We start from the raw sequence: 16674 nt of genomic DNA on the forward strand, positions 1-16674 counted from the left end.
TTGGGGGATGAACTATCCCAAGGGGAAGATGTTGAGATACCTCCGAGTTTTCATATCCTAAATCCCTCATCTTTTCTCTGCAAACTCAGACTCAATTTAAGGTACCAACTTTCTTTTCTATTCTCGATTCCAGCTATATCATCTTCATGTCTTTCCATGCATTTACAAACCAGTTCAGGCATGTGTCATGTTTTAGACTCAGTTATGTAATCATGTTATCAGCATGTATATTCAGTAGGTAACCTCAATTCCTTATTGTTCTTAGCTTAACCAGCCTCATTTGAGGATGAATGTTCCCAAAGGGGTGATATTGTAACATCCCACATTTTCGGGCTAGAATTCAAATCATTTTTTCTAAGTATACAGACTTGAACCCAATGATTCTATGTCTATATATGTGTTATAATCAAGTATATAGTGTGAAGATATCCTTTTATCTCGGTAGAGGTCATAAAAATCTCCTAACTGAAAGACGAGTTGAGAACGCTTTTGTTGGTTAAGTTTTAGTGAACATTTTAGCTTGGGTCAATTTTAAACAAGCATTACTTCTTGTATATAATGAGTTAAGTGTCCTGCTATATATCAAATGAAATATCTTTGAATCTTCTTTCCAACACATTTAGTTTCACCTTAATCCGATATCGGAGCGAAAATTTATACTCATTTTACTTTAGCATATCAGTCTGTCACCTAAGTGACGACCTGAGCAGACGGGCCATCACCTGAGTGACGAATTATCATCCAAGTCATCAGCCTAGGGAAGTAGGGAGGGTATTTCCATCCAAAAAGTGATGACTTAGGTGATGAGCCGTCAACCATAATTTTTTTGGTTTCTTTAGGGGTATTTTGGTATTTTCCTCACCTCAAATCCCACCCCCACGACTTAAATCAAGCCTTAAACCCTATTAACTGATAAAATATCAGTTTTTTAATCACTCATAATCCTCTCCACTCTCAAGAACAAAAAAATTAGGATTTTATCTCAAGATCATCTCCCAAGAACAAGATTCAAGCTCTTCTTCAAGAAAACCAAGAAATTATAATTTCCAATCCAAGAACCTTCAAGAAAAGTCAATTCTCTTTCAAGATTAAAGCTCTAAGGTATGTTAGATGTTCATCCATAGGCCCTTTTCACCCATGGAGTCCAAGAATCCATCTTTTATGTTTTAAATCATGAAATTACATGTTTATAATGATTTATCCCCGTGAAGCTTTTATGAATTTTGATTATACATGGTGTTTATAATCTATTTTCATTGAAAGCAACCCTTATTACATATTTTATGAATTATTTCTATGAACTTACTTGAATTTTGAATCTTTATCATGTTTCTATGAAACTGTTTCGGATATTAAACCTTACATGTTTGAATGGTGTTGTTTGTTGAATTTAAACCCTAATTGGTAATCTTAGAAATGAAATCATGCTATTACTACAAGTTTTAAAAAATTACCATGCTTAGTTTAAACCACGAATTGTAAGCGTTTGATGAAATGCCTAAATGATTGGGTTTCGAACAATGACTACTTATTACATGTTTACAAGTTAAGATTTTGGAATTTGCTTTCAAGTGGAATGCATTATAATATGTTTTAAATATTGTCTTTTCCATATCATGTTCATGAGAATTCGAAATAAATCCTCAGTTTATGATTTTGTCATGTGATCGTGCTATCTCATCATGTCTAGAAATATCCTCATGTTAAAGTCTTGGTCCCCATGTATTTGATGACATGCTTAAGTGAATAATGTGAACAATAATTTCCTTCCATGATTTCAAAACTTTCATGTGACCCGATTGTTATTGTTATTGAGTCCTGGGGGTTATGAATACCCAAAATTTAGCTGTTTATTTAGTCTCAATTGTTTCAGAATTATTTCAGACACATATGAGCATTATCAGTTTAGTCCATTATCATATCAGTCAATTTTAGATCTGTTCAGTAATTCGAGTCAATTCCCTTTTCAGTTAAGCTTAGCTCAGACCCGTAATCAGTGTCAGTTCAGTTGGGAGTAGGATTCAGTACTGAGCGAGCCTAGGGATGAGGGCTCACCGATTAGTTAGGATTGGGTCCTTAGAAGTAATCCCTAATTTCTAGAACTATGTAGCTAGCGTAGGTTATGAACTGTCACTCAGTAGTTAGGACTGACACTCTCAGGGATCACCTCTTAGCTAGGACTGATCTTAAGGATCACCTGCTAGTTAGGACTGATCTCAGGGGTCACCCATTAGTTAGGACTCACTTTACAACCATTGTTAGTACTTGTGGCACAGTATTAACACCCTTCTAACTGGGGTTACATATTAGACGTTGATCATCTCAGACTGGGGCATATCGGTTAGATGATATCTCCCACAGTTTCAGTTTCAGTGTTCAGTTCAAAACTCAGTTTAGTTTTTCTTGACCATAGCATGCCGTTTATTAGTTATTCAGTTATCAGATTTTAGTATTCCAGTTCAGACTATATCAGAAACATACTATATGCTTGGTCATGTATTCTAAGATTTTACAGCTTTCACGCATTTATATTCAGTATTCTCATGCTAACTGGACAGTCTCTATTCCATGCATGCTTACTAAGTTACTTTATATCATTCAGCTAGTTAATACTTCATGTTCAGTTATCACATACTAGTCATTCAGTTGGTTATAATTTATGCACATAAACCCATGCATCTCAGCATTACCTCATTTAGCATACCGGTACATTCAAAGTACTGATCGCATACCCGTTTCTTGCGCTATGATGTTTCATATCATAGGTTCAAACGTTCAGGCTCCCGACTGTACCTAGTTATCCCAACACACCAGTAGCAACAGAAGTGGTGATGCTAGTTATGCTTATTTTAGTTTCTTAAGTTTAGCAGACAATCAGAGTTAGTTGGGGGGCTTGTCCCATCAACTCCTCATTTATTCAGTTAGAGACTTTCAGACTAGTACAGACAATTAGTCATTTTTAATTGTTATTATCAGTGTTGTTTTGCTGAGATTATCAGAATTATGACTTACAACCTTATGTCAATTTCAGTTAAATTCTGCAAAATAAATCTTTTGTTATCGGTTTTATTCAGTGCCCATAATAGGTACCAATCATGGATTATCTTGTGGTCCTTCGGGTCTGTAAGGATTGTGTGACACCTAGGGTATACTCCTGGGGCTTTACAAACTGAATCAATAACAAACTAACTCTAGCTTCAACGTCAACTAACTTTATCTTACACAACTAATACAAAGAGAACGCACAATAAAGACACCTAAAATCTATTGACTAGAGAAGCAGGTTTAATGTTTATAAATCACTAAACAAAGACTTAAATAGAACACGAGATTAAGACACAAATGATAACTGATCGGGTCCTATTGCAAGTGAGGCTTTGATAGGAAGAATTTCTCCAAGAGAGATTTTGTTGTTCTTTGTATATAGAAGTTTAGGTTTTCTTGTTGTAACCTGTTGCATATATATAAGATAAGAAAACCTAAGACTCTTCTAATTGGTTGGATAAAAAAGATGTTGTAGGTTTGCCACCAACTTTCTGCCATTGATACTATTTCCAGCTGTAATGCTGACTTAGTGCAGGAAACATAGACGCAATGAACTTGGTCCCTGAGTAGTTATAATTTTATCAATAGAATATTTTGCATGGATCTTCATGAACCAGGTCCCAAGGTTGGTGGTTTTTCAATCATCAAAACTAAAGACTTAACAATTTCCCCCTTTTTAATGATGTCAAACCCATACTCTACTTTTTTATAAGATCCACTACAAGTCTCACTGCTTTCCTCTGTCACTGATACCATCCTCTACAGATCCCTTCCCCCATCACTAATACCTATCTATGAGAATTCCCCCTACTTATAGGGATATGGCCCCTTCTCAAAATTCTGACACCCTATACATATACCTCATCTTCCCCCATTTGGTATCATAAAATAGATAAAATAATAAACTATGTAAAAGATAAGCACACATGTTAAATCATGGCTACACTGACATGGATAGGTAAAACCAGAAAAATAGAGAAAGATGATAGAATTAAGGCACAACATATTTATTAATCATAAAGAGCAACATCTTACACTGTCCAGAGCAAGAGTACCAAAAAACCAAGTACAAGGTAACACCACGATAACAACAAAAGGAATAAGCTTAAAAGATGAGTCTTAATATTGCAGGACACTGTGAGGACCAGGTTAGATAGGCATCAAGCAGAACGACCAGAAAAGGAAGTAGAAAATTGGCGAAGAAGGAGAGTGATTTGTTTATTCTCAGCCGTGTGGTTTTTCAAAAGTTGTTTAGTCAGGTCCTCAACCTTTGCTTCCAAATTTTGAACCTTAGCCCTTAGCAATTCATTCTAAGATCGTAAACTCTCACTTTTATCCTGTCCTTACTCTTGTACCTTCAACTAGGTAGCATTTAGTATAGCAATTTCTGCATCCTTTTGTGCCAAATATGCAGTCATCTCCTCTAGCTCACTTGTCAACCTGGTTTAAACCTCAATTAAATTTACTACCACTGACTTAGAATTTACTTTAATCCTATGCATAATGCATTCATTGTCTTTCAAGGTGGACAAATAACATTGGCTTAATGAACCCTTTCTTCTAAGTACCAAATTCTACATCGAAATAAACAAACACTCTATTTAGTAGGAACCCATATGAAAACCTATGCTTACCATCCTTCGTAGTCATCACTTTATGGATATTCTCTATCAGAATGGCATGAAGGTTAACATGCATGAACTTGGTAAGAGATTCCATGAGAAATAGGTCAAACTGATTACAACAGTACATTTTTTAGTGATGAAAGGAGTGCCTTGTTCACCAACTCTAATAAAAGTAAATACTCTCCCTTAAGGGACTTCTTAGTGACTGACTTGATATTTAAATCATACAATTTTCTACTATATTGTAGTAACTTCTCAGACCCACACTCATCTTTTAGGGACCTAGTCCTTGAGTGGGGATGCCCAACGCCTCATCCAACACTTGCTTATCAAGAGAAATATTCACATTATGGATCTGACTTGTTAAGTGGAGAGCATCATTAAAAAGGTGATACTGTGATAAAATATCCTTACTTTCTTTTCATGGAGAGTGGGAACAAGTGGCCCAAACGGGTGTTCTGAGCTTGAAATTTGACCATCTCAATTAACTCAACCATATCTAGAATGCTTGTAATATTCGGATGGAATACACGTCCTCTCAGAACCTCCTGATTCTTCAGTATTTCTTGATTTTATTCTCTTGTGAGATCCTTTCCTTTTTCTTTTGAGATGGAATCCTTGTCATTGGGACCTGGTCCATTAATAAATACACTAGAATTTTTCGAGGATCTAATATTTTTAGGACTTGGACCTGGTCCCTTGGAGCTTTGTGATTTCTCCCTCTATCCTTTCTTCCATGGGTGGAAGCTTGTTTTTTTTATTATGAGATTTGGTTGGTCCCTTCTTTGGTGGTAGAATAGTTCCAAATTTAAATTTATCCCTTTGAGTGGCCTAAACTTTTTCCACATCCTCATCAACCTTTTTTTTCAAATTCACTTTCACTCTTTGTCCCTTCTGACTCCTTTACAGGTACAATATTCGTTATGGGAACATCAAACTCAATAAAAACCCTGTCTTCATTTTCTTATTTTTGTAAGTATTAAGCTTATTCTCAACCAGGGTAGCCTCCAACAATTTCTGGGAGCTCAACCTGGTTCTATAAACCTTACCATCTTTTGATAGAAGTCTGGAAGTGGAGAAAACCTACTACTTTATCACTTTCCATATCAAAGGCTTATTATTACTATCTGTGTGTTCCTCTTCATCCATGGACTTGTCAATCACTTCAGGAATAGGTAGCACAATTTTACTTTCCTCTCCAACACTCTTTGAACATTATTTTTTTGTCTTATTGTGAGGGATCTAGGGCTGTTGTCCCATTCGTGAGGAATCAGAGTACCAAATCCTTGAGGTACCGCCCTGCTTAAGGAAGTTAACCCCTGAATAACCATCACTTCATTTATGGCAAGAATATTAGAAGACATCTCTTCTTCAGTTAGGAGGTCCCCATCAAACATATGTTCTCGACAACATGACTCTCCAAAGTACTTGATGGAACAGATTTCTTAGGAGTGGAGGTTTTGGATGTAGAAACTAATAAGGGATCCTCAGGACCAGGTTAAGTTGATGATTCAGGAAGAGACTCCGAATTCTTTTCGATAGAAGTGAAGATGATATGAGTAGTAGTGGGAGCAACTTAACTAACCATCACTGAAAGGGATGAAGATAATATATTCTTGGTTTTTAGAGAAACAGAGAGAACTGCATCGCTTGGTAGAAAATATGGAGTGAATTGGATGGAAGCAAATGGATTATGTAGGTCAATATCAATAGAAGATAAATGAAAGACAACTTACCGAGGTTTTGGATCACTTGGAAGAGGAGATAATGGTGATGGATCAGACATGGTAGATGATTTTTAAGACCATTATACACTAGAGAAAATATGAAGGATGAGAGAGGATTCAGGAATTGATATAGTAAGAATATGATAGTAAATGAGAAGAGAGACAGTGATGGTGTTTAATTAGAGAGAGGAGGGAACAACTCAAATTTAAAGAGGTAAGAGTTAGGCGACGTATTTAGCTATATAGATATGATGTTTAGACTTAAATCACCTTTTGCATCCTTTAGGACAAGATGAGAAGTCTAAATGGCATACCTGACTCATTTTTATGAAACACTGTCACATAGAAACAAAGTATGATACTAACCTCACGAGGGACCTGGTCCCAACATGGTCTTCTGAACAATCGTGCTTGATGATGTCTCATCCTTCTGCTTAATCTTCTTTGTTTTCTTCTTAACATGAGCGTATATCTATAAAGCTGTGATACTGAGTTATACATGTGTAACATTACCTCACATAGATACCTTCTTACCAAATCATAGCCATATTTGGAGAATAGAGAGTATAAAATATGGCCACTTTTGTCACATCAGCCCAACTTCATCCTACTCTTTTTGAACTAGTCCCTGCTGAGTGTACTAGTGAAGATATCAACTATTTGGTCCTTATTTTTGCAAAAAACTATTCTGATCAATCCTTTCTCTATACTCTCTCTGAGAAAGTGATGTCTGATATCTATATGCTTAGTTCTCTTATACTGGACAGGATTCTTAGCTATATTAACTGAACTTGTAATAGGGGAAAACATTCTAATAGAATCCTAAAGTCTTCAAGTTATTTTTTGATCCAAAGCAATTATGCACAACATGAAGCAGTGCCACATACTCAGCTTCAATGGTGGAAAAAGCTGCTGAATTTTGTTTCTTGGTACCCTAGGAAATAAAAGAAGATCCTAAGAAATGAGCCATTCTTGAGGTACTATTCTTGTCAACCAAGTACCCAACATAGAATGTATCTACATAGCTAATCAAATCAAAATTATCACCAGCAAGATAGTAGAGAACTAGTTTGGGAGTTCCTTTGAGATATCTTAAAATTCTTTTAGCAGCCTTTAAATGAGATTCCTTTGGACATGCTTGAAATCTTGCACACATCCCTATACTGAACACAATATTAGGCCTACTAGCAGTGAAATAAAGCAATAAAAAAATGATTACCTATACATGGTCTCATTTACAGAGGGACCATATTCATCAAGTCCAGCTTTGAAGAGGTCCAATGGGTTTTGCATCCTCCATGTGAAATATTTCAACAACTCATTGATATACTTTTTCTAACAAATGGTTGTGCCAGTTGCACTTACTTTTCTGCAACCTAAGAAATAAATTGAGCACACCCATCATACTCATCTCAAATTCACTACTCATCGACTTAGCAAATTCAACACATAAGGAACTGGTTGTAGCTTCAAATATGATGTCATCTACATACACTTGAACAATCAGTAGGTTTATTCCCTTGGTCTTTTAGAAAAAATGTGTTGTCAGCTCATTGTCCAACAGGAACTTAGAGAATCTTTTATTCTAGGCCCTGGGTTCTTGATTCAATTCATAAAGGGCTTTTTCAAGCTTGAACATATGATTGGGAAAGTCAACATCTTTAAATCCTAAAGGTTGCTTCATATATACCTTTTCTTTTATAAATCCATGAGGAAATCACTTTTCATATCTATTTGAAATAGTTTTACATCCATGTAAGAAGCAAAAGCAGTAAGAATTCAAATAGCTTCTATTCTTTCCATAGGTGTGAATATTTCATTAGAATTTATTCTTTCTTTCTAATTATACCCCCGCAAGACTAGCCTTGCCTTATTTCTGATAGTGTTGCCATGTTCATATGCTTTGTTTCTTTAAACCCAACTGGTCCCTATAACTTTTCTATCTGCAGGACGAGGGACCAGGTGCCACACTTTGATTCTCTCAAGCTAATGCAACTCTTTTTGCATGGCATCTATCCAATCAGCATCTTTTAATGCCTCCTTCACATTCTTTGGCTTAATTTGAGACAAAAATGATAAGAAGGCACATAAATTTCTAGCTTGATTTTTTGTTTGCATGCTAGAATCTTGAGGAGTGAGCAAATTATCAAGTGAGGATCGCTGCTTCTAGTTAGATCTATGATGAGTGGGCTAAGTTAAGGTGGAGCTAGTTCTCATGAGGGTGTTATCATGAGGGTGCTAATGTTCCACTAAAATTAAGTGAGGATTGAGATCTTTATGAACAGATCGGGGTGAACCAGGTTCCTGAAGATAAAGAGAATCATCCTTATCTTCATGGGCTAAACCTAGTCCCTGGGAGTCTGCACTCTCTTTTGTTCCTTAATTTTTCATGTCATCATGTTTGTTTGATTTTCTAACAACATTTAGGAGTTCTTCAAGATCCTATGATTATAAGCATGATTTTGACTAGAACTTCCCACTTCATCAAACACCACATGTACACTTTTCTCTATACTTAGTTTTTTTATTCTAGATTCTGTAGGACTTGCCATTTAAAGAATAGTCAACAAAAATTCCTTTATCACTTCTTGGGTCAAATTTCCTAAAGTCATTCTTTCCATTGTTAAAAATAAAATTACACCCAAAAGCATTGAAGTAGCTCAGTTTGGGCTTCTTTTTACTCAGCAGTTCGTATGGACACTTATCAAGAATAAGATATCTATTAATAAAATAACAAGCAGTGTTAACTACTTTAGCCTAGAAGTTCTTGGCTATCCTAGATCAATCAATATTGTTCTAGCAAAGCAACCAAGGTTTATTTTTTTCTCTCCACAACGCCACTCTATTGAGGTAGTCTAGGAGCTAAAAATTATAATCAATTCCAAGTTTATTATAGAATTCATTGAATTTGGAATTCTCAAATTTTGTATTATGTTTGGACCTGATCCTTGTAATGTTCTCATTGTACTTCACTTGCACCTGCTTGGCAAAGGTTTCAAATATTGAAAAGGTTTTCTCATTAGATTTCAAAAACATGGCCTAGGTAAATATGGAATAATCATCAACTACAACCATAATAACCTATTTCCCCTCTACTTGTGACCTTGATAGGTCCATACAAGTCCATGTAAAGAAGTTGCAGGGTCTACAAGTACTCACTTGTTTCCTTGACTTGAAGGAAGACCTAGTCTACTTTCCCTTCATATAAGCATCACATACTTTAGTACACGTAAACTTCATACTGGGCATTCAAATCATGTCCAGAACACTTGTTCAATAAGGAACAACTTACATGTCCCAGCCTTTTATGCCATAATTCAGCTACATAATCTTAAACACTGAGGCATGTGAGGTTTTTGGTGTTGCAGGACCCTATATCAACATCATATATGTTCTTGTTTCTCCAGGCCATGAGCATGATATCACTATCTTTGATGCTTGTAATAATGAACTTATCCAACATGAACTTTGCTTTATTTCCTTTTTCATAAATTTGTGACAAAATCAACAAACTATATTTAAGTCTATCCATATAATGCACATCATAAATTACTAGAATTAGACTTTTTCTAACTTTACCAATGCCTAAAATATAACCCTTTTTATCATTAGCAAAAGAGGCATTGCCTTTTTTATTGGTTTTGAGTGAGAAGAAGTCTTCAACTCTTCCAATCATGTGTTTAGAATAACCACTATCCATGTACTAGTGGTGGCTGTTTCCTCTTGCTCTACCCTGGAAACAAAATTGTTTATTAGCCTTAGGAATCCATTGCAATTTAAGTTTCCAGTAAGATTACAAAGGAAAATCAAATTCTTCTTGGTCCAAGTAGGAGTACAACACTACTTTTCTTTGATTCAGAAAATCTTCTAAACTTCTTTACAACAACTAATATTGAAGGATATAAGTCCTTAATATGGCCATTTCTACTATAGTGAGTGCACAAAATATTGTTTTTTAAAGAAAAATGCTTGCTATGTGGATTATTAGGTGAACTATAACTATGTAAACCAAGATCCATTCCATTGTTTGACCTTTGATTTGTAAGATTTGTTAGAACTTGAGAAAAAGTGGTCTTTTTGAGGGACTTATTAAGTTCATCTTTAATCTGAACTAGGTCCCTCCCAATCTCAGAGTTCCTTTCCAAAGATGCAGTTAAGTCTAGATTAACCTTGACCAACTTCTCCTCCAACTCAAACTAAATCGTGCTACCTTTACTTTTTCCCTTTTGATTGGACCTAAGTTTTTCATTTAACAGATCATTTTCAAAGGATAGAGATTGGTAGCTTTCTTGTATCTTAGACACTTGTTCAATTAACTCCTTTCTCTACTTCGAGTTCATCAATGTTTTTATTTAATAAATCCTTATATTTTCTGAGCTTACACACCAAATCTATCAAAACACTAGCAAGGTACCTTAACTCCTTAGGTTATTAATATTTAATATTTTCTTTAATGTCCATAATGTTTACCTTATCATCTTATTCATCATCAGATTTAGACATCAGGGTAAAGAGTGAATCATAAATCTGAGCATCATCTTCAACCACTATCACTGAAACATCCTCCTACTTTTCTAATTCATCTGACTCACTGGAGGAATCTCCCTAGACTATAAGAGCCTGTTTCACCACTCTGTCAGCAGCAACTCTTCTTCTATATCTTTTAGGAACCCAGTCCTTCTTGTTCTTCTCTCTGTCTCCTGTATTCTTGACACACTCTTTATATTCCACCTTATGAGGATGCTATTATTTGATAAAGTGACCTGGTTTGCCACACTTTTGGCACAAGTCATTGCCCTTTATGTCCCTTATCTACTTGAGTCTCCTCTTCTTGGTAGTCCACCATTCCTTCCCATAATGTTGAGAAATATCTTAGTGATGTAAAATATGTCCTCATCTTCTTCACTAGGTTCTCTTTTAGCTGACTTGAACACTAGATTCTTTTTTTCTTTTGTTCACTTCTTGCTTTATCTTATTATTTCTTAAGTTCATAGGTTTTCAGGTTTACAATCAACTCATCCATAGTTAGGGTTTTTAGATCCCTAGATTCAGTTATAGCATTTACTTTACTTTCCCACGACTTTGGTAAAATGCTGAAGATTTCACGAACGTATTTGGTAGGTATGATTACCTCACCAAAACAATAAATTTTATTATTGATAGTTGTGAACCTGGTATGTATTTCTTGAATAATGTCACCACTTTCAAGCTGAAGGCTTCATATTGAGTAGTCAGTATATCAACCTTCGACTTCTTAACTTTGATTGGTTCCCCTATGAGCGGTTTGCAAACATTTCGAGATTTTTTTTTACCATTTCACATATTGAGATCTTATTGTATTCATTAGGACCAATTCCACAAATAAGGAGTTTTTTAGCCTTGAAGTTTTTCTCTATTTTCTTCCCACCAACATCATCAAACTCTTTCTTTATTTTGGGAACAACTGAGGTATATTCAGCCACTTTCACCAGCTTAGTGGGAATAAAAAGTCCATCAACAATGACATCCCATAGCTCACAATCCTCATCCATGATAACGTCATGCATATGAGTTTTCTACCACCCATAGTATTGACCATTACATTTGGGTGGTATAGTAGTTGATTGAACCTCTTTAAGATTTGATGGTGCTGCCATTGAAACAATCTTTCTTGGGTGTTAACCATTTAGAAAAAACCTGCTTTGATACAAAATAAAGAACTGTATGAATCGCCCACCAACTTAGGGACATGGTCCCTAACTAATGTATGTAGTAAAGAATGAGAACAAATTGAAAATAAAACGTAAAAGATACAATGCATACACAATATTTTACATAGAAGCCTCCTTGCTTAAAAGAGTACAACCATGACTTACCACGTAGGATTTCCAACCAGTTCACTATCTTTAAGCAAACTTGAGTACAATATTCATGGTTCAAGGATTAACCTTTTAATCCTTGACAACTTGTAGTAACTATATTACAAGACTCCAATGCTATAACTCTATTGCATTAACTGAAACAACTTACTCTAACCGAATCAATAATAAGCTAACTCTAGCTTCAGTGTATACTAACTCTAGCTTACATAACCAAAAATAAAAAGGAGAACACACAATGAAGACACCTATTATATGTGGTCTAGAGAAGTAGTTTTAACATTTACAAACCACTAAACAAAGACTCAAACACAACACGACTTTAAGACACAAATAACTACTGAGCAAGGTCTGTTGCAAGTGAGGCTTTGATAGGAAGATTTGCTTCAATAGAGATTTTGATATTCTTTGCATATGGAAGCTTAGGTTTTCTTGTTGTAACATGCTACATACATATGAGCTAAGAAAATCTTGGACTCTTCTGATTGGTTGGAGAAAGGTGTTGCAACTTTGCCACCAACTTTCTACCATCAATAATATTTCAAGCTATAATGACTTAGTGAAGTAATGTAGATGCAATGAACCTGGTCCCTGAATAGTTGCAATTTTATCAACAGGACACAGTGCATGGTTCTTCATGAACCAAGTCCCAAGGTTGGTGGTTTGTGAATCATCAAAATTAAGGACTTAATACCTTCCAACACTAAGAAAGTTTAAGCAAGTTTCATTTTTATCACAGAACTTGTTACTATGTATGTGAGAAAGTATTGGCGACGGAGAGAAGGTGAAGAGAGAAAATAGAAGGTCACATTTCTATGCCTCAAATTTTGTAACAATCAGCTCAAGTGTGGTTTATTAATAGTCAACATTTTTTTTTTACATATTTTAGGCATTTAATAGGTACAACCTCATTTGAATTATCTATATGAAAAAAAGGATAACTTTACTAGTTGTTTATGTACATGGAATAATATAAATCATACTATAACAACTTCGGTACCTACTCTCTCCGTTTATTTTTATTTATCCAAAATACTAAAAATAGTTGTTCAGCTTTACTAGTTTGGTTTGGAAAACCAAAAGATAGTCTATCAGTATGTGTTTATTTTACTGTTGTGATTAAATATTATTCAGTTACCAACATTTAGATGACTTATAATTATAAAAAGAAAATCAAAAAACAAAAGGAAAAATATACATTATGACAATTCATATTTTTTGTGGAACCAAAACAATCCCCTAATATTTCCCTTTCATTTCCAATTTGATCCTCGCGGAAAACCACCACGACCAGGATCATGACCATGACCGTCACCTTAATTTTTCTCTTTATATTAAATATTATTCATTTACCAACATTTAAACCCTTTGTTTCTATAGATCCTTCTGGTCTTGGCACCATTAGCCTCTATAGATCCTTAGTTCAATGCCTTTGTTACTCTCTAGCTGCATTTCTCATTGCTCGTCATAATCGTGCCAATGTCATTGCTCTTGGTGATTTCCTTTTATACGGTGCCACTTTCTGTGTTGCCGTCTCATCTACCTTTACCGAGGTATTTGCGTCATCCCTCGATAGATGATGTTTTCAAATAGAGAAATGAGTCGAACCCCACTTAACATTTGCATTTTTCTTAGTTTTTTTCTATAGACCCGTGTAGTGGCAGAGATGGAATTTCCACCATGCGGTTCAATATCTACTGTAAAATGGTTGACCTTGTATATATGTGATTTTTTGAGTGAACTGAGTTTTTATTGCAAGGATTTGCAAACTGAATTAACTACAAATAAAATATCATGCCAAATAGTCATACCCAATAAAAATTCAAAATTTTCAAGCTCATATATTGCTAAACTTTTAGTTTTCGATCCTTACTAACTTTTACTAATTTCAGTAAGCATATTTTATATGTGGAGTTTGAAATCTTATGGCCTTAACACTTACGATTTTTTTGTCGTGTTTGTGACAATTATTTAAGAGATAGGTACACTATCTTTTAAAACTTTTCAATGCTTAGTAGAAGAAGAAAACACTGTATATATACATTTTACCACTCCAAAAAATGAAATAACTTTTGTGCAAGAATTAACAATCTCACAAAGCACTAAATTAAGATTATGACAACCACATGGAGTATAAAATGATCTAGAATTTAGATCTAAAAGTCATTTTTGAATTTCATTGTGTTTTTCCTTCATATTGGATCCATTATCATATTCTTGTCCTCTATATTATTAGTGTCAAGTCCAATATTTTTAATTTTATCCACAATAACTTCAAAAAGACCTTTACCGCTTGTATCATCCACTTTTAGAAATTCTAAAAGAAAACTTACTACTTTTATTAGAGTTGCTGAAATATCCATACTCTGCAATATAAAAGACATTTGTTCGTGATGACTAGTATTCGGAGTGCTATCAAGTATAATTGAAAAATACTTTATTTTTGTGACTTTTGGAATAATTTTGTCTTTAATTTCACTCACCAATAAATTTATTAACTCATTTTGTATATTATGTCCTGAGTAATGATTATGAATTTCATCATGTTTAATTCGTCGGATATGCTATTGCATGATTGAATCAAATTAAGTAAATATTTCAATTAGATTGAAGCAAATTTCATTATTCTCTAGATAACTCTTCTCATTTTTTTCCCTAAATGCCAAGTTAATTTTTTTGAGAGTTTTTATTACAACAATAATTCTTGATAATATATTTTTCTAGTGCTCTCTATCCCTATTGATTTGATCTTGAACATCTTTATCAATTATTTTATTTTTCTTCAATCTTATTTCTAAATTAATTCATGCACCTATATTAATAGTATATTCGTTTGATATCTCATGAGCTTTAAACTTAGCTCTAAGGTTTGTCCAATCTCAACTACCTTCACTTGCTAATTTACTATTACTAATATTAGAGTTTGCATTAAACAACTTACAATAAAAATAAAAGACTTTATCTAAATTTTCAGAATAAATTAACCATTTTCTTTCATGTCTTTCTCCATTTGCTAAAATTTGAAAATAACGGACATTAGAAAAATGTCTTGATAATCTATCATTTGAAAAATTTGTATCAATAATCTAATTGATCTCTTTTCTACTAGTGAGTCCCTCAATTTTGAATCAATTTTGAATCGATATTGATCTATTGACTAGGATCATATATATTTTTAGGAGTACAATTATTTGGTTCATTAAGTTCTTGATTTTCTTTCGGATCTATATTAGATTTCTCACTAATTTCCTCCGCTTCTTTTTGAATAGTATAACTCTTATCATCTAATTCAACTAAATTAATAACTTGCTCATCTTGAGACTATTCTCCTATATTTTCTAATTCTGTTGTTTTTATTATTTATTTAAAAATTATCTAGAGCTCTTTTTTGAGATTCTATCAAAGTATCAATATTTTTTCCTATGTTTTGAAGTACCAAATTCATATTTTCTAATTGACACGTTTAGATTTAAATAAATAGTAAAAGAGTAATTTATAGCTATAAAATTTAAAACTAAAAAAAAAATTCAATAAATAACAGAATATGTGTACCAAATACCAATATATGCATGCACAATTATTTAACATAATAATAATAATAATAATAGTAATAATAATAATAATAATAATAATAATAATAATAATAATAATAATAATAGAGCCTGATTTAATGACTTAATCTGAAAATAATAACTTCAATCTTTATTAACTACCAACAATTTGATATTCAAGGAAAAACAGATCAATAATAATATTATGAAAAAAATCACTTGAACAATTGAAGCTTTGATGGTTTAAGAATTAAAAGAAAATAAGAATTGAACGTAAATAAATCAGAAAGAATGAATATGTGCGTTGTTTTCATTATTCAAGAAAAGAAAAATGAAAGGTTTCATTCTAATTGAAAAGATAAAAAAAGAAAGTAGTGTTATAAAATAATATGTTTATGGTGGATGTCCATAACACTTAGGAATCAAGTCACTTTCATTCATCTTCTCCATTATGTATAATTAATTGATAACGCTCAATCTACAGCTCTCGTGGGAGTGTAAAGCGGTCGTTAGCAAATATAGAACCCAACCTGGGTTGGGTATCGATCCCACAGAGAATAGCTTGGCCAACAAGCAAGAGAAATTACTAGACTTTTAGTGCAAGTCTCGTAGAAAAGGGGGGATTGTAGTATGTAACCAAAACAAGAATGTAAGAACTGAAAATAGCAAAATAAAGAGAGATTGTCACGTGTGTTGTAAACAATGAGAATTGAGGCGTTGGGGTTATGTCCACCTTCTGAGGTATACGTCTCTATTGGCTATGAGTGTGTAGAGTCTTGACATGTAATTGCTTATAGAGAATTGTAGTCGATGGTAAATCCAAGCGTCTCTCGACCTAAACAAGGACTATTTCACTTTAACTCTCTCG

The sequence above is a fragment of the Capsicum annuum genome, chromosome 5, assembly GCF_002878395.1.
Source record: "Capsicum annuum cultivar UCD-10X-F1 chromosome 5, UCD10Xv1.1, whole genome shotgun sequence".
Taxonomy (NCBI): Eukaryota; Viridiplantae; Streptophyta; class Magnoliopsida; order Solanales; family Solanaceae; genus Capsicum; species Capsicum annuum.